The sequence below is a fragment of the Choloepus didactylus genome, chromosome 10 (assembly GCF_015220235.1).
Source record: "Choloepus didactylus isolate mChoDid1 chromosome 10, mChoDid1.pri, whole genome shotgun sequence".
Lineage (NCBI taxonomy): Eukaryota > Metazoa > Chordata > Mammalia > Pilosa > Megalonychidae > Choloepus > Choloepus didactylus.
Window position 1 is genome coordinate 31476101 of NC_051316.1, and position 10052 is coordinate 31486152.

General features: G+C 35.8%; 1 pseudogene; it reads right to left on the reverse strand.

Annotated features, from left to right (window-relative positions):
* Positions 1-4569: 4569 nt before the first annotated feature.
* Positions 4570-5769, reverse strand: LOC119505441 (annotated as a pseudogene).
* Positions 5770-10052: the final 4283 nt, after the last annotated feature.

Below are 10052 nucleotides of genomic sequence, written 5' to 3' on the forward strand. Positions count from 1 at the left end.
CTATCTCATTTGCTGGAGAGCTGACTGAACAGGTTTTCTTGCCTTGCAGTTTGAATTTACCCTTTAAGAAAAGCCTTCCTCCAGCCCACAGGCAAGCTCCTAGATCTTATAGTATAATCCCACTATTGAAATGTCAGCTATACTCTGTGGAGACCTGTTCGTTTTTAATGCACGAGTGGCTTGAAGTAGTTGCTCAATAAATGTTCGAACACATTAATGGACAACACATTTATTTTAATTGAACTTTTTATTTTGAGATAATTGTAGATTCACATACAGTTGCAAGAAAGGATATGGAGAGATCTTGTATAACTGTTACCCAGTTTCCTCCATGATAAGATCTTACAGTTATTGTGCAGTATTATAACCAGTATATTGAAATTGAAACAGTCAACAAAATACAGAACATTTCCATTACCACAAGGATCCCTCTTTTTACAGACACTCCCGTTTTCCTCCTACTCCACTCCTTGTCTGTAAACCCCTGGCAACTGCTAATCTCTTCTCCATTTCTATAATTTTGTCATTTCAAGAATGTTATATAAATGGAACCATTCATTACATAATTTTTGGGGATTGACTTTTTCATTCAACATAATCCTTTTGGATGAACGTAGCTCATCCAAGTCGTTGCATATATCAGTGGTTCATTCCTTTCTTTGGTAAGTAGTATTCTAGTATATCACAGTTTGTTAATCATTACCTGTTGAAGGACATTTAGGTTGTTTCCAGTTTGGGGATATTGCAAATAAAACTGTTATGAACATTTGTGTACAGGTTTTGTGTAAAATATAAGTTTTCATTTTTCAGGGGTCAATGCTCAGGAATACAACTGCTGGGTCGTGTGATAATGGCATGTTTAGTTTCTTATGAAACTTCTGAAATATTTTTCAGAGCCACAGTAACATTTTCCATTCCCACCAGTACTGTATGAAGCATCTAGCTTCTCTGCATCTTCCCCAGCATTTGGTGAGGTCACTATTTTTTCTTTTAGCCATTCCAATAAGTATGCAGTGATATCTCATGTTTTTAATTTGCTTTTCCCTAATGGCTAATGATGTTAAACATCTTTTTTGTGTGTTTGTCATATGCATATCCTCTTCTGTTAAATGTCTGTTCACGTCTTTTGTCCATTTTCTCATTGGATTGTTTATTTTATTATTGTTGAGTTTTGAAAGTTATTTATGTATTCTAGATACTAGTCCTTTGTCAAATCTGTGGTTTGCAAATATTTTATCCCAGTCTGTAGTTTGTCTTTTCATCTTCTTAACAGGGCTTTTTATAGAGCAGAAGTATTTAATTTTGATGAGGTCCAACTTACCGATTGTCCCTTTTGTGGGTTGTACTTTTGGTATCAAGTCTAAGAAATCTTTGAAGATTTTCTTCAAAGTTTTTTCAAAAGTTATAGTTTTACATTTTGTACTTAAGTCAGTGATGCATTTTTTTTGATGTTTTAGGTGTTCTTGTTTATTTATTTATTTATTTTTGGATTAATGAAAATGTTAAAAGTTGTGGTGATGAATGTAGAACTATATGGTAATACTATGACAGTTTGGATGAGTATCTGGTATATGAATATATCTCAATAAAATTGCATTAAAAAAAAAAAGGAGAAGAAAACAGGCCTAAATCTTCATGAGCTTAGTTTAGGCCATTCTTTCTTAGATGCAGCAACAAAAGCACAAGGAACCAAGGAAATAATGGATAAATTGGACTTCGTCAAAATAAAAACTTTTACATGTCAAAAGACACTATCAAGAAAGTGAAAAACAACCTATAGAATGGGAGAAATTATTTATAAACCACATAGCTTATAATGGTCTAGTATCCGGAATATATAATATACTCTTACAACTCAACAAATAACAATAAAAAATGGAAAAGCATTTAAATATACATTTATCCAAAGAAAATATGAAAATGGACAATAAGCACATGAAAAGATGCTCAATTTCAATAGTCATTAGGGACATGCAAATCAGCACCACAATCAGATGCTGTTTCATGTTCACTAGGGTAGCTCTAATCAAAGACAGACAATAATAAGTGCTGATGAGGATACGAAAAATTGTTGTGGCATTGTAAAATGGTGCAGTCACTTTGGCAGTTGCTTGAAATGTTAAACATAGAATTACTGTATGATTCAGGAATTCCACTCCTACGTTTATATTCCATAGAGAACTAAAAATATGCCCACGCAAAATTTTGTGCACAAATATACATAGTGGCATTATTCACAATAGCTAAAAAGGGGAAACAATCCAGATATCCATTAATTGATGAACGGATAAGCAAAATTTGGTATAACCATACAATGGAATATTATTCAGTCATAAAAAGGAATGAAGTGCGGATGTATGTTACAGCACGGATGAACCTAGAAAACACTTGGTAAGTGAATTAAGTCAGATACAAAAGACCACATATTGCATGATTCCACTTGTACAAAATATACAGAACAGGCAAACCTGTAGAGACAACACAATTAGCAGTTGTCAAGGGCTGAGGGAAAGTGGGAATGGGGATTACATTCTTAAAAAGCAGAGGGTTTCCTTTTAGGGTGATGAAAATGTTCTGGAACTGAATACTGGTGATGGTGACACAACATTTTGAGCGTACTAAATGCCACTGAAATGTTACACTTTAAAATGGTTAAAATGGTGAATTTTATGTTATGTGAAGTTTACAATAAAATAAAAGGAATGAAGTAACGATTCATGCAATGGCATGGATGAAACTTGCTAACGTTATGCTAACTGAAAGAAGTCAGATACCAAGGGCCAAGTATTGTATGATTCCAGTCATATGAAAAGTTCAGAATAGGCAAATCCATGGAGCTATGACACAGATTTGTAGTTGCCAGGGCCCGAGGACATGGAGAAATGGGAATCGACTGCTAATGGGTACCGGGTTTTCTTTTAGGGGGATAAAAATGTTATAGGATTTGACAGTGGTGCACAGCTTTGTGAATAAACTAAAAACCACTGAATTATGTACTTTTTAAAGGGTGAATTTTATGGTTTTTATGAGTATCTTAATTTAAAAAAAATTTTTAAGTTAAAAAAATTAAAAATTAAAAAAAGTTTAAAGAAACGTAATGATCATCTTTCCTTTTCCCTTAATATTCTACACCCTTCTCGTCTTTACCAATCCCTTGATTTACTTACTTTTTCAAAACACAGATCAAAGCTTAACTTTTTCAATGAAAGTTTTTAAAAATTAATAACTTAATCAAGTTGTTTAAAAATATTTTTAAAAATTAATTACATCTCCCTTAGCCCATTTTCCTTCTACTCATTTATCTTGTTTTTGCCTTGTACTACAGTTGTACAAAGGTCTCTCTCCCTAAGGACAAGGTTGTTTCTTATACCACTTTACAAACACCTTAGTATTTACATAAAACAAATATTTACCCTATTACAATTGATATTTACTAATCTTCCCTTCAATTTTTAGTACAAGCATTCACCATATCTTAATTATTAAGTATCTGCTTTGTGCCAGAAAGCCCTGTGCTACAGTAGATAAGATTCCTATCCTTGGCAGAATTCATAATCTAACGTTGTATCCTAATTTTTATTTAGAATCCCCACTAGATTACAAACCTGCTTCCTTTGTATTTCCCCTAACCACCCTGGGTAATGCTCCAAATACTCAATAAATAATTGCTTGGTATTGAGGATAAACCAATGGGTTTAGAAATCCCCTTGCTGTACCTGCCACTAACTGGTCTTCTAGACTGCTCCTCCAAAGAGCAGCATTCAATTCTCCCAGGGAGATGCCTTAATACTCAGTCACTTTGTTACTAACTGAGCACCTATTATGTATCAAGCTTCACTTCCCCAGAGTGTGATTAAATTGTGACTCATTTTGGAGTTTAAAAATACTTAAAATATATATTTAAAAATATACATTTAAAAAAATCAAGGGCTAATAAAGACATTTAGAGAGTTTTGATAGGCATAAAAGTAGGCCACATATTTTATGCATATAAACATTTAATCCCCTTTTTAAAAGTTGCTACAGGTAACACTAATCTATTTTCTACATTGAAAGTTAAGTATTTAAGAATATAGAATACGAATTTGTGCAAAATAAGATGCAAATTGTTCCCCTAGGTCAAAAGAGTTGAATTTTTTTAAAAAAATAATAGTTTTGGCATGTTACTAACTATGCTGTCCAACAGACTGAGTAGGACTATGCAAGGCAGAGCTTTCAGTGACCTTTTTTCCTTTAATTCAATATTATTACACAGAATTAGATATTGGTGTGATTTTTGTTCAATTTGACATCCTGATTAAGTAAAAGAGCAGTGAGACTTATGCTTTACAAACATTGCACTATTACTACATCATTGTGATGTGGCTTTACATTGGTTGTATGTAGAGAAAAAAATAACATTAGAATTAAGGCAATAACGACATGTGCAAACTGAGCACACTCCCTAACATAGTCCTTAGTAAGAAGCTTTTTTGGTTAGATGATGGTTGATTTTGCTGCATGCAGATCAGTCACTGCTTTTGAAGAATAAGCCATGAACAGCTCCATTTGTTTTTTTAAAAATCCCTTCTACTGGCCTACGATGGCCATAGGAAGCCTTTGGTAATCTCCATTGGTATCACTCGCAATCATTGAGCCCAGGGTCCTCTGATGCATCTGACTGAACATTTGTTTTATTTGTACGAGATCAATCTCACTGCGAGTGACCACAGTCCTGCCCAGGGTGGAGTCATCTGTGCCACCGCCATTCATAGAATAGTACAGTCTCTCAGCAAAGAAGGCGGGTGGTTTAGGGCACACTGCGAGATGGCCTTCAAACCACTTTCAACCTCTCCGGAAAACTCGCGGCTAACACTGCTTGAACAAATCTCAATTAGCCATCCTGGAATAAGCCTCCATAGTAGCTCTCGGCTGAGGAAAGCTTCTTGTGGAAAGAATCATATTAAAGGAAGATTCGTCCATCCCAAGCCTCCCCTCACCAGACCGATAGAGATGCTGAGCATCTTCCTGAGCCATTTGATGGTTCACATTCTGGTTCTTATCACAGTTTCCCTGGCACAGGGATACAGGTAAACATTCAAAATGCCCTGATATATCTGGCCGAATGTCCTTTTCGAGGCCTCATCCAAATGCTGATTGATAACACTTGACAATTTCTTGGATTTCCTCGTTTGTTCTTGAGCACAAAATTTCAATCAAGACAGGTTCTTGAGTTCCTGCCCCTTCACTGCATTCCGTAAACCCCAGGCATCATAATATGTAGATGGGATAAACAGAGCAAGGATCAGTTCTTCCATAATTCCACTTAACTCTGATTTGAGGTCTTTGATTAAATCCTTGCCATACATGGTCTTAAACACTGTTTTAATTTTTTGCCTTTGATTGTTGGAACAGTTGGCTACAACAGCTAGAATTGCCTGCTCATCTGTCCCGAAACCCTTCATTGCTTTGCAGAGAATTTCTGCATCTTTCAAGGCGTCCGAGTTAGCAGCTGGTCGGATTGTTCCTTGAGCGCCCTGAGTCATTGCAGAAAGCTGATTAGGGTAAGGAGCCCATTTTCCAGGATACTGAGAAGGCATCTGCCCTTGGAAAGCCACCTGGTATGGGGACCTGTGGTGGGCCACTACCATAGGACTGCGATGGTGGTTGTGGATAGCTTGAAAAGCTGGCTCCACCTGGTGGGGCTCCAAATCCTTGGCCTGGAGGAATTGCAGGAGGATATCCATGGAAAGGTGGGTAGCTGGTGTGGGGATAGCCTGGGTGTGACATTCTGACTCCGAGGCAGCTGTGCCACAGCAAGCCCGGTTGCCCACCAGTGATGCATTTTGAGTTAATTTTTGTTTAAGGGATGAGACTTGGGTCAAAGTTGGTCTTTTTTTAATGTTTTTTTGTTTGTTTGTTTGTTTGTTTCCAGTGGATGCCCAATTGCTCCACTATCATTTGTTGACAATTCCTCCATTGAATTGCTTTTACACCTTTGTCAAAAAGTTGGGTATATTTGTGAGTCTACCTCTGGGTTCGTTGATTTAAATGTCTATCCTTGGCACCAAAAACAGCCTTGACTACTGTAGCTATCTATTTGCCAAGCAATATACTATAGCATATATTTTTCAAACTGTAAGTCTTGATATCAGGTAGATTCTCCCATTATATTCTTTCTCAAAATTATTTTAGCTATTCCAGTTCTTTTTGTTTCTTTTTGTAAATTTTAGAAAAATCTATTTATATATACAAAAATTTTGCTGGGGTTTTGATAGGAATTTGATAGGAATTGAGTATGTCAGTTTGGGGAGAATTGAAATATTTACTATGGTGAGTCTTCCAGTCCCTATCCATACAAGACATATCATGTCTTTCATCAGTTTTGGAGTTTTCTGCGTACAAGTGCTATATATGTTTGTTAGATTTACACCTAAGTATTTCATTTTTATCTGGAGCTATCACTAATGGTATTGTATCTTAAATTTCAGTTATCTATCCTAATTGCTAATTGGTGACTGCTAATATTTTGTTAATAATTGCCAATATATAGAAATACAATTGATTTTTGTATGTTGATCTTGTATCATGTGGCTTTGCTAAACTCTCTTATTATTTCTAGAAAGTTTTTGTTTTGTTTTTTTTGCAGATTCCTTGGGATTTTCTATGTAGGCAATCATGTAATCTGCAAATAGAACAGTTTTCCTCCCTTTCCACCTACATGCCTTTTATTTCCTTTACTTGACTTACTGTACTGGCTAGGACTTCTAGTATTGTGTTGAATGAGTGGTGAGAGTGCTCACCCTTGCCTGTCCCCAGTCTTAGGGGAGAGTATCCAGCCTTTCATCATTAAGTATAATGTTAGCTGTAAGCTTTTTGTGGATGCTCTTTATCAAGTAGAAGAAGTTCCTCTCTATTTCTATGTTTCTGAGAGTTAGTATCTGAATGGGTGTTAGATTTTGCATAATGATTTTTCTGCATCAATTGATATGACCCTGTGATTTTTTTCTTCTTTAACCTGTGGATTACATTGATTGATTTTCAAATTTTGAACCACTCTTGCATATCTAGAATAAATCCCACCTGGTATTGGTGTATAATTCTTTTTATTAAAGTTGAATTCTAGTTGCTTATATTTTGTTTAAAAGTTTTACATCCGTATTCGTGAGGGATATTAGTCTGTAGCTTTGTTTTTATTGTGCTGTCTTTGGTTTTGGTATCAGGACAATACTAGCTTCATAAAATATATTGGGAAGCATTCCTTTCTCTTCTATTTTCAGGAAGGGTTTGTGTAGAATTAGTGTTAATTCTTCATTAAATATTTGGAAGATTCTCCAATGAAACCATCTGACCCTGGAGATTTCTTTCTGGAGAGCTTTAAAATTGCAAAATAAATTTCCTTAAAATTTATAAGGCTGTCCAGTTTTTCATATTATCTATTGCCTATTAGGTGAGATGTGGTAGTTTGTGCTTTTTGAGAAACTGCTGTATTTCCTCTAAGTTGTCAAATTATGTGTGTAGAGTTGTCCATAATGTTCTCTTATCTTCCTTTTGATATCTGCAGGGTCTGTAGTGATATCTCCTGTTTCATTCCAAATATTAGAATTTGTGTCCTCTCTGTTTTTTCCTTTCTCAGTCTTGCTAGAGGTTTATCAATTCAATAGATTTTCTTGAAGAACCTACTTTTGTGTCATTGAAATTCTCTGTGTTCTTTGTATTTCTGTTTGTTTCTGTTGAGACTTCCTGTTTGACCTATGATTATTTAGAAATGTAAGGTTTAGTTTTTGAGTGTTTGGAGATTGAAAGAGTTTGTACGTATTTCTAAAATTCTTCCATTCAAAAAGCCTTACCTTACATAACTCTTCTAACATAACATAGCCATGATTGACCAGCAGTGACAGATTTCTCTGATGTGAGTAACTATATTGTGAGGATAATTAAAACAGCATCTTTTCAGGGCAAAATTTGGCCTTGGAATTCCTTTCTTCTCAGGGAGATGCTTAGCTCCTTGGCTCCTGCAGCCTGCCCCAAGCTCCCAGCAATAGCTAATGGCCATTTAGATCTTGGTCATGGAGGCTGGAAAAGTTCCTCCTTTTAGTTATGTCTTCACTGAAGATGACAGAAAATTAAATTGAGAAGCAAACCAGCAGAGAACAAGGTATGTCAAAATGAAAGCCCTCTGAAGCAGAAGCAAGCTGACTGGCGTTGAAAGCCTGGAATTCTCCATTTAACTTAATCTGGACTTCATTTGAATATAGTCCTTAGCATTTTAATTTCCAAGGGCTCCATAAAGATTAGGAACAGTGGAATTGTAGTTCTTTCTCTCTCTAGTTCTGAGTTTTTTTTCTCTGCCTCCCTTTGTTTTTTCTAATAGTGTTTTACCCTGTCATTTGATCTCTCTACTCAATGTTCTCAATAATGTAATAGTATTTTCATTTGTGAGGTACCCACATTTCTCTGAAAAGACAGGCAAAGGCATATGTTGGCCTTGAGGGGATCATAAACTAACCCAGAGAGATGCTTGCTTACAGAAAGTGATCCTGTTTAGATAAAAGGAGATGCAATTTGAAATCTAGCCCCTAATTCAAGTTTTAAAAAAAGCAAAACAACTGTCTTAGTTTTATTTATAGCTTACTTCTTGGTTCCAGCACCTTTCCTATCCAAGTTAAAACCAGTCTTTCATCACATTCAAGGTTTGGGGGCATAACAAATAACACTGACTTATCACGCAGTTCTATAGGAAATAAACCAACAATAAAAGTATGTTGAGCTCACTTCTATTCAGTAATATAAGCAAACATCCAGTTTAACTTTTTATTTTATGATAAGAGTTAAATGAACACATAGGCCCTAGAGGTTCATAGAGTACATAATCCAATTCTTTTTCTTTTTTTAAAAATAATCCTTTATAAAATATTTGAAACTGTGTGTAGTAGAGGGATTTCCATTTCTATTTTCTGTATCAGGAAACTAAGACCTAGCAAGCTGTTTTCACTCCCTTTAACTGTTCTTGCTCTTCCTTCTCGCCCAGGCAAATTATCTGCCCACCAAGAATCAGAAAACTGGGGCCCTTTCATGGTCTCTGCTGCTGGCTCATTCCTTTACCTGGAAATTCTGGGATTCCAAGCCCCATGGTGGTTCCAGTCTTCATTCTTTTTCTTAATAGCCGCTCAACTTTGAGCAAATTACTTAGTTCCTCCAAATCTCAGCTTCCTCGTTGTAAAGGAGCCTCAGTTTTCTCATTATATAACAGGGATGATAATATATTTGATGTATTCTCAAATGCTAGTAATGGGTTTCCTGAAGATGGAGTATCTGCGGTTGCATCTGCTCTCCTCTCCAGAGAACTCCACTGTACCCCGAGAGCCTTTAGCATGTATATTCATTGCACAAAATAAGGCACAGACAATGGCAATCCTGCATTAGCACAGAGAAGCCAAGTGAATATAAGGCATATCTTACATTTGACTATAAAGTCAGTGTTATATGTACATATATTTATTTTCATGATTGTTTGATACCACTTGCTTCCTAGACTGTAAAATCCATGGTGGAGGGGACTGAATCAATTTTTTTTTCACCACTGTATCCCTAACTAACTATTAATGAATGAATAAATATATGTAGATGTTTATCAGTGAGCATTCTTTGAATGCATAGTAGGTGGGTCAGTTCTCCATGTCAGATAACCTGGGGCAGGGGAGGATGGCTTGTGATATAGTCCAAAAGCCACAAAAAGCAGATTTCCTGACTCAGAGTTGAGAAGTGAGAAATCTGCACACTTGAAATCTATGAACAGGAAGATTGCTTGCAAATATACCACCACAGAATCAAATACAAAAGCATGATTAAGTGACATAAAAAGTATATATGCATTTACATATTGGCCATGATTCAAGGCTAGATGCCAACTGAAAACAATACAACTTCCTGTCTTGTTTTAGTTTTGGGCTATGTAAAATACATGTATACATTTTCAAAGATGCCAATGCCAATGCTAATTTAGCCAATCACCCAACAGAAAATGAGACACAAGTACACTTTAAGTAGCTTCTAAAGCAAGTATGAATCAT